The sequence below is a fragment of the Hevea brasiliensis genome, chromosome 1 (assembly GCF_030052815.1).
Source record: "Hevea brasiliensis isolate MT/VB/25A 57/8 chromosome 1, ASM3005281v1, whole genome shotgun sequence".
NCBI classification, from domain to species: domain Eukaryota; kingdom Viridiplantae; phylum Streptophyta; class Magnoliopsida; order Malpighiales; family Euphorbiaceae; genus Hevea; species Hevea brasiliensis.
The window spans coordinates 117,254,079-117,273,343 of NC_079493.1; the positions used below are offsets into that span (position 1 = coordinate 117,254,079).

General features: G+C 30.5%; 1 pseudogene; it reads left to right on the forward strand.

The window, feature by feature from the left end:
* The first annotated feature begins 142 nt into the window (after positions 1-142).
* LOC110671605 (peroxidase 5-like) lies at positions 143-4,926 on the forward strand (annotated as a pseudogene).
* Positions 4,927-19,265: the final 14,339 nt, after the last annotated feature.

The window sequence follows — 19,265 nt, forward strand, 5'->3', positions numbered from 1 at the left end:
AAGTGTGGAAATAGCAAGTTGCAGAGAAGGAAAATTCTGGGAGGCAACTGTAGAAATTTTCAATGAAAGAAAACTTCAACCAGCATACCCATTCCCACAGCTAGCCATACATGTCCTGGGTTTCAAGAAGTAACACCAAACCCAACCTTTTTCACAAATCTCTCCACCTATAAATACCAACACACTTCACCCATTCTCTTCACTAACACACACACCAATTTCAATATCCATCTGCTTTGGCTTGTCTATTCTCTCCATACTTTCTTCTTTTAATCAAGAAAGTTCATCACTAAGAAAATATATTCATATATACAATGACTTCGGTTGCAGCTTCAAGTTGAATTATCTTACAATATTGCTTGTGTGTTGCTCATTAGCTACTGTGTCTTTTGCATCCCTTAGAGTGGGATTCTATAAATCATCTTGTCCATCAGCAGAAGCAATTGTGAGAAAAGCAGTAAACAAAGCACTGTCTCAAAATCCAGGGTTAGGTGCTGGCCTGATTAGGATGCATTTCCATGACTGCTTTGTCAGGGTATACATGCTCAAACCATATCCGCTCGTTTTAAAAGCATTCTTTTTGTGTTGCCTCAATATTTATACAGTCCTGATGGATTCGTTCGGTGTTTTGCAGGGCTGTGATGCTTCTGTCTTGCTGAAATCCACACCAGCGAACCCATCGGAGAGAGAACATGTAGCTAACAATCCTAGCTTACGAGGTTTTGAGGTTATTGATGAAGCGAAGGCTGAAATTGAAGCCTTATGTCCACAAACTGTGTCGTGTGCAGACATTCTTGCTTTTGCTGCACGCGACAGTTCCTACAAGCTTGGAGGGATAATATGTCTATCTGAGGATATGTCTTAAGCAGTATCGATGATGCCCATCAGGAGGTTGCCACCAATCTTGATGTATTGCCTTTTTTATGGAAATATGTCTATCTGATATAACACATATTCCTTTACGATCTGTCACAAACACCCTCAAACAAGACATAAACCAATCCCAGTTCCTTGTATTTTCATTGTCGACTATTGCCCACGCAATTGGAAAAATATCGTTATTACTATCAAGTGTTGTTGCACAAAATAAATATCCTTTATACTTCCCATATAAAAAAGTTGAGTCTATGAATATAACCGGTCGACAGTTCTTGAATCCTTCTATTGTTTATTTATATGCCCAAAACATTCTATCGAAAACCCGATAAGTATGATCTAATCTATTATTAACAAAAAAATGATCATCTTTAATGAAGAACATGTTTTCAGGGTTCTGTTTGCACAAAATAAGTATAAATTGTCGCAACATTCCATAAGATTCCTCCCAATCACTAAAGATCTTAATAATTGCATTGTGCCTAGCCTTTCAGGTCTTTCGATAACTTAGCATATATCCAACCTTATCTTTGATTTCGGACTATAACGCTCCTATCTTCACAATGGGTTGTTCACGTACAATAGCGAGAATGAAATTAGATATAAATTTGCTATCCAATTGCTTATGATCTTGTGACAGTGATGGATTAACACATGTATGTGGTACGTTATATCACGTAATTTTCCATATATCACTTCCTTTCCCCCGTGAGGCACGCAATTTCCACTTATAATTGCTCTTTATGTCTTTGCACCTGATAGCATATGTTCTACTCTTTGTCTCCTCATTACAAGACTCATGGTGCCTATGTAAATGATATTCTTTGGCAGCTTTTTGGACATCCTCTCTAGATGAGAATATCATTCCTAATTCAAACTCTTTTAATGGATCCTACATTGAATTACACTGCGGTGTTGACCATGGATCAACCGTTAGCAATGAAAAATTTATTTCACTATAAGGCGGAGGAGGGACAAGCAACATTATTGGGTTTGCAACATGAGTATTATAGTAAAAAGGCAAATATACTACTAACTCATTATGATGACTAATCCTCATTCATGTCCCAATCATCACTATCAATCCATTCTTCATCAGAATCGTCTTCGTCCTCATCATCCTCATCATCATTGGGACAATAATCACTGCTAGCAGAATCAAAATCATCCGTAGACTGAAGTGCTTCAGTGTAACAAGTATTTGATGGGCCTGCTTCATCAACAACATTTGCAGATGGTTGAAAAATGTCAATATATAATTAAATCGATGACATACCTCCAATTTCATCAATGAAATTAAACATAATATTCACATCGTCATCATTTGCCAAACCCATGTAGTCCCATTTAAATAAGCCATTTTTTTATAATGGGTTGTCTGAATAAGATTTTCGATATAGATTCATGTCCACCTTTAAGATTAATTTCACGGACAATTTTCATTCCTAAAATACCAAAATTCATGCGTTTTCCAATAGTAATGACGGTTGATAAACCCCATAATATTCATAGCCTTCATCATCCATAATGATTTCTCCATCCCAATATAAAGTAGCAAAAGTTAGAATTGACATTTTCTGATAAAATAAAAATCGCAACAACTATCAGCATAAATGGTCTGGTTGATAATAGGTCGTTATATTTTACTTAATAAAGAAATTATTTTCAACAACTTTTTACATTATTAATTTTTCTTTTTTTTTATTTTAATTAATAAAATAAATTAATATTTTATTTCTAATAATTACATTTTAATTAAATATGCAATTGATTTTCGACAAATTTTTATGTTACTATTGTTTTCATTTTTTAATCATATTTTAAAAATATTAATTTTTTATTTTTAATAATTACATTTTAATTGTTATAGAATTGATTTTCGGCAATTTTTTTATCTTACTATTTTTTTTGTTTCTTTAATATTATCTAAATAATATAATTTTATATTTTATTTTTATTAATTTCATTTTAATTAAAATGCTACTTATTTTTGGCAATTTTTTATATTACTAATTTTTCATTTTTTAATAATATTTTAATAATATAAATTTATATTTTATTTTTATTACATCCCTTACTATAATATATTATGAACTCAATTTTCTATTAATTTTTCCCTTTTACTAATTTTTAAAAACTTAAACTATTATTTTACTTTAAACTAATATTTTCTATTCAACTTATTAAACTATTATATTTTGTGATACAAAATTATATTACTTAATATAAAATTTATTTTGTAACATAATTTACATTTATAATTTTTATTTTCTCTTTCCTAATATTTTTCTTAATACTACAAATTTATATTATTTTTTCTTTACCTTCTTTACTATTATACACTAAAAATCTAATTTCTTGTAATATTTTCCAAATAACTTTTACTCATTTTAACAGTAGTATGCTATTACTATATATACATATATATATCAACTTGCTCACCAAAAGTTTCTCACAAACATACCAACATGCATGCATACAAAAAAAAAACATTATTTCCAGAATAATAAACATATTAACACTCAAGCATTTCATATATTGCATGTTAAAAATTGTCACGAAAATATATTTCTTAAGCCATGCATACAAAAATATCAACTTGCTCACCAAAAGTTTCTCACAAACATACCAACATGCATGCATACAAAAAAAAATACATTATTTCCAGAATAATAAACATATTAACACTCAAGCATTTCATATATTGCATGTTAAAAATTATTAAACAATCAAAATACACACCTGAATATTATTTTTTTTCAAATTTCTTCTTTTTCTCTTTGTGGTCTACCACTGCACCTATCTCCTTCTTGCTCCACCCGGCTGTAAGGATGCTCCACACCGAAGAGAAAGCTGCTCCACCAAAATGAGACAATGGTGTAAAAGAGGGAATGAACGAGGGTTTTGGAAAAATTTGGATCGCTGCTGTTTTGAGACGAATGGCATAAATGAGAGTGCAGGGTGAGATAAATGGAGCGGGAGGAACTCTAGACGCAAATAAAAATAGCGTCCCGCTTGTCTTCCCTCAATGGCACTTGAGATGGGACAGGAGATTCGGGTGGAAATGTATACAGGACGCTAATATAATTAGCGTTCCGCCCCCTACCAACTGACGCGACAGGAGCAGCTGCACACAGGATGCTAGTTTCATTAGCATCTAGCGCCCTGCATTTCGATGGGACAAAATATTCCATCTACTCCATTGCACGCCATTATCAATGGCGTCCTGAGTTAATTCTGCAGTGAAGGTATGGGTGGTGTAGGGGTGGCGTGAGGACGCATCAGGATGCTATTCATATTAGTGTCCGGAGTTAAGACGTTAATATGAATAGCGTCCGGAGTTGGGACGCTATTTTGAATAGCATCTCACGCACTGACCAATCCACCTCAGCTCTCCTCACACCTTATTCGTAATTAATCCACTTCTTGCTTTTGCTGCACGCGACAGTTCCTGCAAGCTTGTAGGGATAAACTACGCCATGCCAGCAGGACGGCGGGATGGACGTGTGTCAAGAGAGGACGAAGTGGGACAAAACCTCTAACCTTTTTTCTTCAATGCACAGCAACTAGCGGACAATTTTGCCCGCAAGGGAATGTCAGTGGATGAGATGGTGACGCTGTCAGGAGCACATTCCATTGGTGTCTCACACTGCTCTTCCTTCTCCAGCCGTCTCTACACCTTCAATACCACTCATGCTCAAGATCCCTCCATGGATCCTAGGTATGCTGCTTTCTTGAAAACGAAGTGCCCTCCAAACAGTGCTAGTGAGGCTGGTGCAGGTCCAACAGTTGCACTTGATCCTACGCCTAATCGCATGGACAACAAATACTACATGGAGCTGAAGAAGAATCGCGGATTATTGACTTCGGATCAGACATTGATGAGCAGTGCTTCTACACAGAAGATGGTGGTGAACAATGCAAGGAATGCTATGGGCTGCCAAGTTTGCCAAGGCAATGGTGCACATGGGTTCTCTCGATGTGCTTACAGGAACTAATGGTGAAATCAGGGGGCAATGCAGTATTGTGAACTAAGCTCGCCATCTGCAATATTTTGCTTCCTAGTTCTTTTTGTTTCCTTGTTTCCTTTGGACCTTTCATTGAATTTGTTTCTTTATTTCTTTTCCCTTATTTGAGGTTTGTCAATGCAATTATAAATCTTTAAAATGTAAGTGTAATACTAAGTTAGTAACCAATCAATGCAAATGAAGTGTTAATGTTATATGCAATGCCATTTTTTTCCTTCTTTAATCTTTGCTTGATGTGTGTGTATATATATGAAATTCTCTTACATATCCAGTCACCTCCAAAACTTTCATCAATTTTATTTTTTATATATATAATTATGTGATTAATAATTTTTAGTTAATTTTATTGCCCCTCTAAAATTAATAACTAACATTTTAAATAGAGTGCACTATTATATTATAAGTCTTGGGATCCATATATTTTTTAAAATATTTTAATAGGGATAATAAAATTTAATTTTTCATTAATTAATCTCCTAAAATTTTTATTAATTTCTCTAAATATTTATAAAAAAATCTGTAATTGTAACTGTAAATTTTATTTTTGTTAATCAGCCTCTCATATTTTCTGTTAGTCTTTAACACTACAATAAATTAAAAAGATAGTTATGAAAATTATCGATAAAATATCCCTATTTTCATTGGTGATTAGGATTACTGATAAATTATCGATGAATTTTTTTTATGAAAAAAATTAGTATCGCTAAATTTACCAACGAATTATTTCATAGCCAAATTAAGATTTTTTTTTTAAAGATAATTTTATAGGGAATCGTACGCATATAAATTATCGGCTATTTACTGATAACACTTTTTGATAGTAATTACGACAACAATAAATTATTGTAGGCAATTACCGATGACAATAACAAGTTATAGCGATAACTTTTCATAGGTAATTTTTATTTCATATTTTAATTTAATTTTTTACTTTTTAATTTAATTTAATTTAATTTTTGTTAATTTAATTTAATTTAATTTACAATTTTAACTTAATTTAATTTTTAATTTATTTTTAACGTTTTAAAAATTTTTTTATTATTTTTAAATTAAATATTAATTATTTTAATTTAAATGTAAAATTATTTTTTAGTTTTTAAGATTTAAATGAATTTTAAAAAATAAATAGTGGGGCCCAAAATAAACTCTACATAGTGTCTATACCATAATAACCATATATTGAGGAGTAGCTTTCCTATTATTATAAAGAAATTAATTTCTCTCCAATCTATTTATAAACGATATGAGAATTTCATATTTTTTGTGATTTATCAGCGGATTACCGATGAAATCAATATTTCTTGGTAATTATCAATGAAAAATTTTTATAGATAAAATATTTTAAGCTTTTAAAAATTTTTTTAATTTTCTTTTTGGTATTATCGACTAAATATAGTTCATTGGTAATTACTGACAAAAAATATTCATAGGTAAAATTTTTTAAGCTTTTAAATTTTTTTTTCTATTTTCTTCTTAGTATTATCAACTAAATATGATTTGTTAGTAATTACAAATGAAAAATGTCCATAAGTAAAATTTTTTAAGCTTTTTAAATTTTTTCTATTTTCTTCTTAATATTACCGACAAAATACAATTCGTTGGTAATTACCGATTAAAAATTTTTATAGGTAAAATTTTTTAAGCTCTTATTTTTTTTTTAATTTTCTTCTTAGTATTACCAACTAAATACAGTTCGTTGATAATTATCGATGAAAAATGTTCGCAGGTAAAATTTTATAAGTTTTTCAAAAAATTTTTTCTATTTTCCTTTTAGTATTACCGACTAAATATGGTTCGTTGGTAATTACCAACAGAAAATGTCTATAGGTAAAATTTTTTAAGCTTTTTAAATTTTTTTTAATTTTCTTTTTAGTATTAATGACTAAATACAGGTCGTTAGTAATTACCGATAAAATATTTTTTTAGGTAAAATTTTTAAGCTTTTTAAAATTTTTTTTCTATTTTCTTTTTAATATTACTGACTAAATACAGTTTGTTAGTAATTATCGATGAAAAAAATTCGTACGTAAAATTTTTAAGTTTTTTAATTTTTTTTATTTTCTTCTTAATATTACTGATTAAATATGGTTTGTTGATAATTACCCACGAAAAATGTTCGTCAGTAAAATTTTTTTAAGCTCCAACGAAAAATGTTCATAAGTAAAATTTTTTAAACTTTTTAATTTTTTTTCTATTTTCTTTTTAGTATTATCAAAAAATACAATTCGTTGGTACTTATCAACAAAAAATATTTGTAGGTAAAATTTTTTAAATTTTTAAAATTTTTTTTCCTATTTTCTTCTTAGTGTTATCGACAAAATACGATTTGTTGGCGCTTAACAATGAAAAATATTCGTGAGTAAAATTCTATAAATTTTTTAATTTTTTTCTATTTTCTTTTTAGTATACTGACTAAATACGGTTTATTGATAATTACTGACGAAATACTTTTTAAGCTTTTTAAAATTTTTTTATTTTCTTCTTACTATTACCGACTAAATACAACTTATTGGTAATTGCCGAATAAAAATATTCATAGATAAAATTTTTTAAGCTTTTCAATTTATTTTTTCTTCTTAGTATTACTAACCAAATACGGTTCATTGATAATTACCAATAAAAAATTTTCGTAAGTAAATTACCGATGAAAAATTTTCGTAGGTAAAATTTTTTAAGTTTTTAAATATTTTTTCTATTTTCTTCTTAGTATTACTAACTTGATACAGTTCGTTGGTAATTATCGATGAAAAAATTTTGATTTTTCTTTCTTTTCTTAATATTACCAACGAAAAATGAGTTCGTTGGTCATTATTGACGTAAAAATTTTTTGTAGGTACTTTATTTAAAAATTTTTTTAAATTTCTTCTGAATATTACAAACAAAAAAATAGTTCGTTTGTAATTACAAACGAAAAAGTTTCGTAAGTAAAATTTTTTTAAATTTTTAATTTTTTTAATCTTTTTTTAATATTACCAACTAAATATAAATTGGTTGGTAATTACCAATGAATCTTTTTGTCGGTATCATTTTTATTTGGTCGCTAATTGTATCGTCACTATTAGGCACCATTTTTATCTACGAAATTGTGTTATTGGTAAAGAGTCTGTCAATAAAAAGTCAGTAATTTTATCGGTACAAATTAATCTAACTTTTGTTTCTTTTGGCTTCTTTTTCATCGTAAAGTAACGGTAAATCATTGTGTATTAGGCTGAAGAGTGAAGACTCTTAGGGCTGCTTTCGAAATGTATATCCTGGAATAATCTGCGTAATACAATGGCTTTCTGTGTATTAGGCTGAACAAATGAAGCATTACGCAGATGTATAGCAGGTGGCAGTTAATTAGTTATTGCCTATTTATCTGTGCTGCAGTCGGTGGCTTGTATTTTGAAGGGATTTGCGTAACAAAACAATATATTAATGTCCCTTGTGAGATTTATTCTGTGGTTAATGCCGAATTTCTACTGTAAGGCAATTGAGAAATGTTCTTGTTTTCTTTTGTTATCAATTTTTATTGGGTAAATTATCTTTTTGTCTAAGTTATATCACAATAGATGCTACCATGAGTTATTGGGATCTTGTCCTCATATCACCTAAGCTTACAATAAGGAAAAAAGATGAGGTGGATGGCCTTTTAGCAAGCCACTCTGATGCTCAAGTCAAATAACTGGATATAAAAATATGGAAAAGAATGTGATGAGATTTTGAGAATGAGAATATGCATACTTTGTTTCTAGTTACTTAGTTGGTATTTATAGGGCTTTTAAGAAAATAGTCATTGCTTCGTCCATGAAGATAATCTCGACTGATATGCCGAGATTATCTCCATAAAATATGCTCATGCTTCATTATTGGAGTGACTATTGCTCGGTACATGAGATACGATCTTACTTAATTGCTGACATGATTATTGCTCGATATATCTTTTACTCGCCTTGTTGGGTGATCGAAAGTATTTTGTTCATTTTGTTTCAGTCTCATAGTTCATTGACCAGAATTTGATCTTTCTGACTGTCACGCTGGATATTTGTGTGAAATTTTAACTATTTGACTCGGATTTTTAGACAAATAATATTAACAATATTTCTTGATTTTTTAAACTCAATAATTTAGTCATTGTTACACTGAAAGTTTTTCCTTTCATTCATTTTTTTTTCAGTTTGATAGAATTAAAATATAAGAAATTATTGACTTTATAAAAATTTTCTATAAAAATTTTCTGAAAAAATATTTTTTGAAAAAAATATTTTTTATTATTTGATATAATAATAAAAATTAGTTAGAAAATATTATTTTAATTTACTTTTTCTTTCTATTATTTTACCAATTCCTTCATTCTAGTTTATCCCAATTCTATTCATTTATTTATTTTTATTATCGCAAATTAAATTTTGAATTCTTAAATTTTTAAATTTTTAGAAATAATTATAATAGTTGAATCTTAATATTCTCTTCATAAAGAATTCTACATCATATAATTAATTTAATTAAATATAATATTTAAAAATAATTTATCACCTTTTCTCGAGTTATTTATCATACATGAATTATTGTATTATGTATATATTTCTAATTAAATTTAAGTAAAAATATTTCATTTCTTTTAAATTTTTAATTTCACCCTAGTTAATTCATCCATAAAATTGATAATAAATCTAATTATCAATTAAATTAAATATACTACTTTTATATTTATTTTAAAATAAATACATAATATTTATAATATTAAAAAAATAAGAAATAAAAATTCAAAAAATATTTTAAAAAACAATTATTTAATAAAGATTGTTTCCTAGATAATTCGTGCAATTATTTGATGAGAATGGATATGAAGCACAATGTTTGATTTCATTGGATTGGTTAATAGAATTAAAAAAAAAAAAATTGATTTGATTGATAATATTATGCGGAAAAAAAATTATAGTAGTACGAGAATGAGTCTTTTGGAATAGTAGCTTAAGAAAATGACGTCCATTTTCGAGATGGGAAGTCATAATTTGAAGTCATTTTTCTTACATTTTGATTTTTTTGTAAGAGATAAATTTAAGTAGTTACCTGCATAAAAATTCATATAGTTACGATACTACAAGAAAATATCAGAATAGAAACCGAATTTAGAAACGGATTTATATCGGTTTATAATTTGAAACGGATTTTGAAACGGAAATCTGGTAGAACAACTTAAATACATTAAAAACCAAATAGCAACTGATTAGAAACCGAAATTAGAAACGGAAACTCGTCGGTTTCTAAATTATGAAGAACATTTTGATGGCAAATTTAGCAACTGTTTATAAACCGATTACAAACCGATTTTTGAAACCGAATAATTTTCCGTTTCTAATATTTGTCATATTAGAAACCGAATATATCGGTTCCTAATTTCTTTCACTTTAATTTAGAAACCGATTTCATTCGGTTTCAAAATAAAAGTATTATCTATTTATATTTAGAAACCGATTCGTATCGGTTTCAACATTCATATAATTTCCATTTTATTTACTAAAAATTAAATTCTGTATAGAAACCGATTCCTATCGGTTTCAATTTTCCTTTGTTATATTTAGAAACCGATTTATTTCGGTTTCAAAATAAATCTAATCATTAATTTTATTTATTAAATTTTAAGGATAAATTAGGAACCGATTCATATCGGTTTCTAATTACCTAACAATTTAGAAACCGATTTATATCGGTTTCAAAAGTAATGTAATTTCTATTTTATTTACTAAATTTTAAAATAAAATAGAAACCGATTCCTTTCGGTTTCTAATTACTCAACAAATTTAGAAACCGATTGCTTTCGGTTTCAAATTTTACTTAAAACGTTAGAAACCGATTCCTATCGGTTTCTATTTTCTTTTATTATATTTAGAAACCGATTTATGTCGGTTTCTAATTGAAAGTAATTTAGAAACCGATTGCTTTCGGTTTCAAATATTAAATTGTTCTCTAATTATATTTATAATTTCTATATTATTTACTAAATTTTCAAAATAGAAACCGATTATTATCGGTTTCTAATTTTTTCACTGATGCTTAGAAACTGATAACTTTCGGTTTCAAAATTTATCGATTATATATTTGATTTAATAAATTTTAAAGTAAAGTTAGAAACCGATTTCTGTCGGTTTCAAAATCAATGAAATTTTAAAATAAATTAGGAACCGATTTATATCGGTTTCTAATTCTTTTAGTTATATTTAGAAACCGATAGCTTTCGGTTTCAAAAATTAAAGTGTTATCTAATTATTTTTATTTAATTTTAATTTTAATTATATAGAATTATATTAATTTTATTTTCATAAAACTATAGGGGATAATTTAATTTCAAATATATATATTATATTAATTTTTTTTCAACTATATTAATTTTTTATACCATTCTAGAGAAATGTCTTTCATAAACTTACGCTATTAAAATAATTTAAATCAATAATTAATTATATTTATAAAAATAAAAAAATATTTACAAGTAAATACTAATTTAATACTAGCTCCATTCTATGTCAATAATTTTGTTAATTCTTTGCAAAATACTATACCAATCAAAAAGGAGAAGAGAAAATTCAAGTATAATATAAAACCAATGGATGACAATGGAAAACAAACAGCAGGATTTATCACTTTGTTTTACTTATTACTGATAGAGGTAATAAAACCTTGACGAGTAGTGGTTTTTTATTTTTTATTTTTATTTTAGTATTGTTTTTTGAAGTGATTTTTATTATTATTATTATTTTATAAAAACTCAATTGTGTTATCGATGGGCAAAAGAGGAATTTACCATCAACGCAATTCAGAGATGTGAAGCGAACAACCTAAAGCCAGGCAGACGACCACGTTGCTGTTTTAATGGAAATCGGATTTTTTTTCCCAAATTGAAACTCTTTCGGTCTTACTTTCCCACTGCACAATTCCATAGCCTACCTCTCCACACCTCTCTCTCCTTGCACCCTCACACCTTATCATTTTCCTTCCTTTTCTCGCTATCCAAACGTACCCGAATCTTCTGACACTCAGAGGAGCTAACGACGCATAGAGGATCAGACCTCTTTGGTCCCTAACCAGGTCATGGCTTGGAGGCATCTAATCACGCAGTCGATTCGCTTAATGTCTCGATTACTTGGTTAAAGGTTTAGTATTATGTTTGGTGGTAGATTATTAGTTTCTTAAAATTATATTTTGGGGTTTTCAAAAGCCCTAACTTTAATATCCTCTTGAGTTTCTGGATTAGGAGTTTGATACTTGACGGACCTTGAGTCAAAGGGGCTATTTATCTTGAGGCACAGCTCCATGAATATGTGCCAAGGCTCATCTTTTGTTTCGTGTTGAGGCAAGAAATGGGAAATAAAATCAGGAGGCGCATCTACGATTGGTATTAATTTTTATCTTTTCTTTTTATCCAAAGGAAAGCGATTGTCTCTGGCTCAATTATGCATATCATGCTTTTGTTTCTGTGAATAATTGGCTAGTATAAGCAGAGGTATCGAGGAAAGAAGTTGTCTTTGGCGTCTGATTTTGAGGCTTTTGGGGAATTGCACTTTATAAATAAATGGGTATACTATGTTGGAATATGTTTAGCGAAATGGAGAGATTTTAGTCTGTCTTATTTATCAGGCTAAAATTATGAGTTTCTTGTCACGAAACGGTACATAGAGAAGGAAGGGAAAGTTGGTGTTTGATAATCTAATTGCCCTACAAAAGGAAATTAAAAACATATAGTGCACTCGGCAATGTAAAACTAACTGAAGCAAAATATTTCGATTTGAAGCAGTTAGTTTTACTTATTACTGTTATAAGTGATTGACAATTCTCAGGAAGTGTTAAAATTTTGTTGTTTCAAATTCTGGATAACTGGTTATTGACGAGTTAATTGTACAAATGGTTATTTAACTATAATTTAGTTTCATTTTTATCATATAACTTTTACTTCTTGTAATTAGGCCATGCATGCAACTTTAGTTTTGTTTCAATTTGGTACAACATCCAGATTCTTGGAAAAGTCTCACGGGAATGCTGTCATGAACCATGAAGCATTCATTTACACATTTGGTTTTGATAAATTGCATACAATTAGGATATGTGAGAGTACCGAAGTTGAAACAAAATTTAAGTTTTATGATATAATTCTTTGCCAATCACATGACTAATATAAAATTAATCTTCGAGTTTGGTAGCCATTAGTATAATTAACCTGAATACTGACATATTAACATCATAGAATACAAGCAGTAGAATACAGCCTGGGAAATCATTTGTATGATTGTATGATTTCATAAATGAATTCTAATTTCGTGTTTTTTTTTTTTTTTTTTTTTTATAGGTATGTATATTCCATTTGGTTCTTCGAGCCCTTGACACTGTTGGTTTGTCTCTATCTCTATTATCTTTAACCTTACCAATTTGGTGCGATTTTTCTTACATCATCAGGTGTCAAATTGGATTTGAAGTTGCTATCTTTAGCAATAGATCTATTTTATTAAATACTCAGTAGAATTTTAAGTGAAGGCAAGTATATATCACTTAGGTTGGGTTGAAACTGAGTGAGGTCCCTTTTCTCTTTGCATTTTTCAAAGATGAGAATTTGTTTCATTCATGGTTGTATAAGCAAACAGAGGCTTGATTACATTTCAAATGCCTTTAATAATCTTACGCTTGCAATGAATGCCAATTGTTGGATCTGAGATAATATTTTAGTTTTACATTTAAGAAGATGGATCTTGTCATTGTGAAAATGGACTAGTACATCATGCCAAGCGCCCCATGTTGCATGGTAGAACCGTAAACTCTCGAGCCACCATGTTGTGCGGGGTTTGAGAAGATAGAGAAGAGAAATATAGGTTTTATTTTAGGAAAAATTGTTATTTAGTCTTTCTATTTTATTCTTTAGTCCGTCTATCCAATTTAAATTAAGTTTTCTATTAGTCAATGTGATGCAATGTGTAGTGTGTAGAGATAATTACATGAACAAATCTTCAAAGAACAGCAAAGGTTTAATCCAAAACTTCAAGAAGAAAGAGATAAAAATAAAGTAAAGAAACTTTATTGAAAATTGAAGAAATAAATAAAATTACAAATAAAAGATTGTATGTTTATTTTATTGCTATACTAATATCTATTTTTTCATGTCCTTTAATTTTAATGATTATTATGTTTTTTAATTTTATACTATTATGCCATATAATGTAGTTATTTATTTATTTTTTTTATTTGAGTTGTTATATTTTATACAATAATTTACTTACTGAATTTCTTTTTTTTTTTTTTTTTTAACTACAGTCTGTCTCATTCTCTTTTGGTCACTATCTCTCTTTATTTTGTGCATTGATTTCAGTTTCTGACATGTAAGTAATATTTTAATATGGCGTTTTAATTTGTAGATGCATGCATATCAATTTTGAGGTGATAATTTTTTCTATTTGTAGAAATTTTGTAACATCTCTCATTGTTCTCTGGGTGCAAATTTTATGTTGTGCACTTGGAGAACTAATGGGAGATGCAGCTGGAATTTTTACAAATATATGACATGTCATTATCTTTCTCTTATTGGTAGAGATGATACAATTCTAATTGTTTTATGGCCTTACCTTTCAACTCATGATTTTGGATATGATGTAATTATGATATATGACATATCATTACTAATATTCACTTAATTATTACACAGCTATTAGGAAAATGGGATCAGATCGGAGATGGATGTATGCTAGGTTAAAAGATGGTCTATTGACCTCAGAATTCATAGAAGGTATTGAACAATTCATAACATTTGCTAAGCAACATCCAGAGTGGATGGATGGGGATAAACTGAAGTGTCCATGTAATCATCGAAAGTGTCAGAATCGTAATTATGCTGATGAGAATACAATTCGGTTACATTTGATGAAGCATGGATTTGTGCCATATTATTATAAATGGATTCTACATGGGGAACCCCGCACAAGTAATATTGATAGTCAAAACATAAATGTTATGATAGCGGAGTCTGTTCAAGAGGTTGATAATAGCACAAGCAATACCTATGAGCAAATGGTAATGGATGCAGCAGGTCCTGATTTCTTTCAGGATGTAATGGAGGAGCCTCCAAATCCATCAGCTCAAAAATTGTATGACATGTTGCAAGCTGTTAATCAAGAGGTGTGGCCAGGTTGTGAAAGCCATTCGCAGCTCTCAGTTGTTGCAAGGATGTTGAACATCAAGGCATAACATCATTTGTCGAAGGTGTTTTGATGACATTTGTCAACTTATGAAAGAGGTGTTACCGGATGAAAATTTAATGACTGAAAACTTTTACAGTATGAAGAAGTTGGTTCAAGCATTGGGCCTACCTGTTGAGAAGATTCATTGTTGTACTAATGGATGTATGTTATATTGGGCTGAAGATAGTGAGTTAACGAATTGCAAATTTTGTGACCATCCACGGTTCAAACGACATAGTCGAGGCGCTTCTAATTTTCAAACCAATGTGCCACATAAGAAAATGTACTACTTTCCTCTCACACAGAGATTGCAAAGATTATATGCTTCGAATGCAACAAAGAAAAGAAATGAGATGGCATCTTGAGCATGACCATGAAGATGGGGTAATGTGTCATTGTTCGGATGCAACTACATGGAAGCATTTTAATAAAACACATCCTTCATTTCTTCTTGAGGTTGAATGTAAGGCTAGGACTGGCACCGATGGGTTTCAACCATTCGGTCGACCGACAACAATATTGATCTTGGGCAGTCATTGTAACTCCTTACATTTTGCCTCCTTGTTTATGTTTGAATGAAGAGTATATGTTCCTACCGGTACTAGTTCTGGTCCGAGAAACCCAAAAGACAAATTGGATGTGTACTTACACCCCTTATTGCGAGTTGAAACAGTTGTAGGAAGTTGGAGTTGAGACATATGATGCATCAAAGAAGAATAATTTTAATATGAGGGTTGCGTTATTATGGACAATAAGTGATTTCCTGCATATTCAATGTTATCCGGTTGGAGCACAATGAGCAAGACCGCTTGTCCATATTGTAGGGACGATTGGATGCATTCACATTGACAAAGGGTGGTAAACAATCATGGTTTGACAATCACCGTAAATTCTTACCACTAACCATCCTTTCAGACGGAATAAAATTGCTTTTAGAAAGAACAAAGCGATTACAAAAAGTGCTCCCCCCATTCTATCTGGTGAGGAAATTTTAGAACAAATAGAACATCTAGGATTAATGTGTGTCACAGATATGGGTGCAGATGAGAATAACAGTTGCAAAGCAAAAAACACGGGTTGGAAGAGACGGAGCATTTTTTGGGATTTGCCATATTGGAGTACTAACATGCTTCGCCACAACTTGGATGTCATGCATATAGAAAAATGTATTTGAAAATATTTTTAATACTGTGATGAATGTTGAAGGGAAGACGAAGGACAATGCAAAATCAAGAGAAGATTTGAAAGAGTTTTGTCACCGACCTGAGTTAGAGAGGGATATGGCAACAGGAAAGTATCCTAAAGCATGTTACACATTAGACAAACAATCAAAAGCGATGTTGTGTGAATTGCTTAAAAATCTTAGATTCCCAGATGGTTATGTGTCAAACATGGGTAGGTGTATAGACATGAGAAAACTAAAGTTGTTTGGGATGAAAAGCCATGATTGTCATGTCTTTATGCAAAGATTACTCCCAATAGCATTTAGGGAATTGCTTCCAAAAAATGTGTGGCAAGCATTGACCGAATTGAGCAATTTCTTTAGAGAGTTAACTTCAACAACACTTAGAGAAGAAGCCATGTTACTGCTCAATGAAGAGTTTCCTATTTTATTATGTAATCTAGAGCTTATATTCCCTCCAAGTTTATTTGACTCCATGGAACATCTCCCGTGCATTTGGCTTATGAAGCATGGATTCTTTGGTCTGTGCAATATCGGTGGATGTATCCATTTGAGAGGTAACTAGTTTAATGTATTGTTATAAACTATCATTACATGGAGAAATAAAAACTTTGTTGTGACTAAATAGTAAATGGCACAGGTACCTTAGGAAGTTAAAAAATAATGTGAAAAATAAAGCCAAAGTGGAAGGTTCCATATGCAATGCATACTTAGTTGAAGAAGCATCGTCATTCTGCGCTCATTATTTTGAACCCCATGTCAACACAAGGCATCGAAAGGTTCCACGCAATGATGATACAGTCGAACATATGGATGAACATCTAGGAATCTATCAATTTTCACTCATTCGGTAGGCCACTGGAAAGGAAAGGTTAGATATCTCACGAGAACAAGAATTTCAAGCGACAAATGTACATCTTGTTGAATTGTATAGAAGTAAAACCGTACATTGAGTAAGTTTTTCTAATATTCAATTATTATAATTGTTGCAATGCCATTATTGATTCCAAACATGTAATTAACTATTTTCATTGTGTGCAGCATTTTTGTTAATGAGTTACACATGGCCAATCCAAATATCAATGATAAACAAGTTGATGAGAAACTAGAGCGTGAATTTGATAAGTGGTTCAATAAATATGTTCACAATCCCTCCAACAATATATCAAGCCGTTTTAAAGGATCTATCAAAGGGTCCATTAAGAAGTGTTATGTGCTACAATAGTTATGTAGTTAATGGTTATAAATTTCACACTAAAGGTTATGGTTCGCATAGGGCAACGATGAACAGTGGGGTATGTATCAAGGGGACTAATTACAGTACTAATGAAAGTGACTACTATGGACAATTAATTGAAGTGCTACGATTGGAGTACCCTGGATTACCAATCAAAAGAAAAGTAATCTTTAAATGTGAATGGTTTGATCCAACACCAAATGTGGGAACAAAGATTCATCCAAAATATAAACTTGTGGATATTAATCATAATAGATCCTTCAATAGGTATGATCCATTTGTTCTTGATATCCAAGCTGCAGGTGAATTATTCCATATATCCAAGCTTAAAACGTGACAAGGATGATTGGTGGGCTGTGTTCAAAATCAAAGCGAGATCTGTTATTGATCTTCCTGAGCAAGTGAATGTCACAACCCCCCCTGCACGGGAAGAACCATTTCAAGAAGATGAAATGGAAGTCCCTTTGATTCAAATTGACGATGATGATGATCAACAACAATACTTGAATGATCAAAACGGTGTACTAGTTGAAATTAATGAAGAGGATGTTGAAGATGAAGAAGAGCTTGAATTGGACTCAGAAAGTGATGAGGAATGCGATGATGTATATGATAGTGATACTAATTAGAATTAGGTATTTCTCTTAATGAATTTATATTTCTAAACTTGAAGTATAAACTCTAACTAATTTCATCTGTATTATGTATCATAAGTTGAATGAAGCTAACTAATTAATACAATTATTTATGCAGGATGCGAGGCAACGGTCGCAGGGAGGTTTGTTGGGTCATTCACGTCAAGGCGATTACATGCGGGATGAGCCCAATGATCAACTAGACCAATCTACATGGTCAGCCTCAGGTTCCTTCACGATCCACTGGGAGGTCGGCACCAGATCCAGAGGGGTCAACTGCTTCAACACAGCATCGAGCTATACCTCCACCTCCACCGCCACCACCTATTACCCCATCTTCTGAGCCTGCAATTGGATCAACCTCTGGTCATGAAGGTCATTCAGTTGGGGCAGCACCAATATCATCGATGGATGGCCTATCACTCACTACATTTGGAAGAAAGAAAAGAATAAAGCTCATTAATGGCACGTAAGTATTTAAAATTAATTAACTTTATCTATGATTTGGTATTTCATATCATTGGGAATTGAAGTCTTGTGTTTCTACATTTACATAAAATCAATATATTTGCTCTTTCTTTTGTACAAAGTTACATCCATCGAGGAATGTGCTAAGAAGATGAAGAATATCTTCAAGGAGAGGATGGACCCAGAGGGGCAATTGTTGGAAAACTATCACTTTGAAACAAAAGAGTTTTCTCGGGATGAATTTCAAGTAATAAAATAAATATTTAAATATTAGCTATCGATAACTAATTTGCATAGTTTATGAAACCTCAAAAAAGAATGTTATGAACAAATATCATTTAAGTGATGAGAATTTGTGAATTAATGTAAAAGAACACAATTGAAGTATATTAATGCTTAAATGATCTATATGTACAGCTTGTGTGATATTGAAAATATATATTGTTGTGAGTTGTTGTAGTTGGGGTGGATGTTATTTATTGTTGAGAATATATGAAGTGTTTTTAACAGTGCAATTAATACCTAATAACTAGGTTGGATTGTCCAAAATTTAGGGAAATCTTGTCAATTTTTTCTAAAATATTATCATACTAATACAACTCTTAATTTTTATTTATTTTATACCGAAATACTTTGATT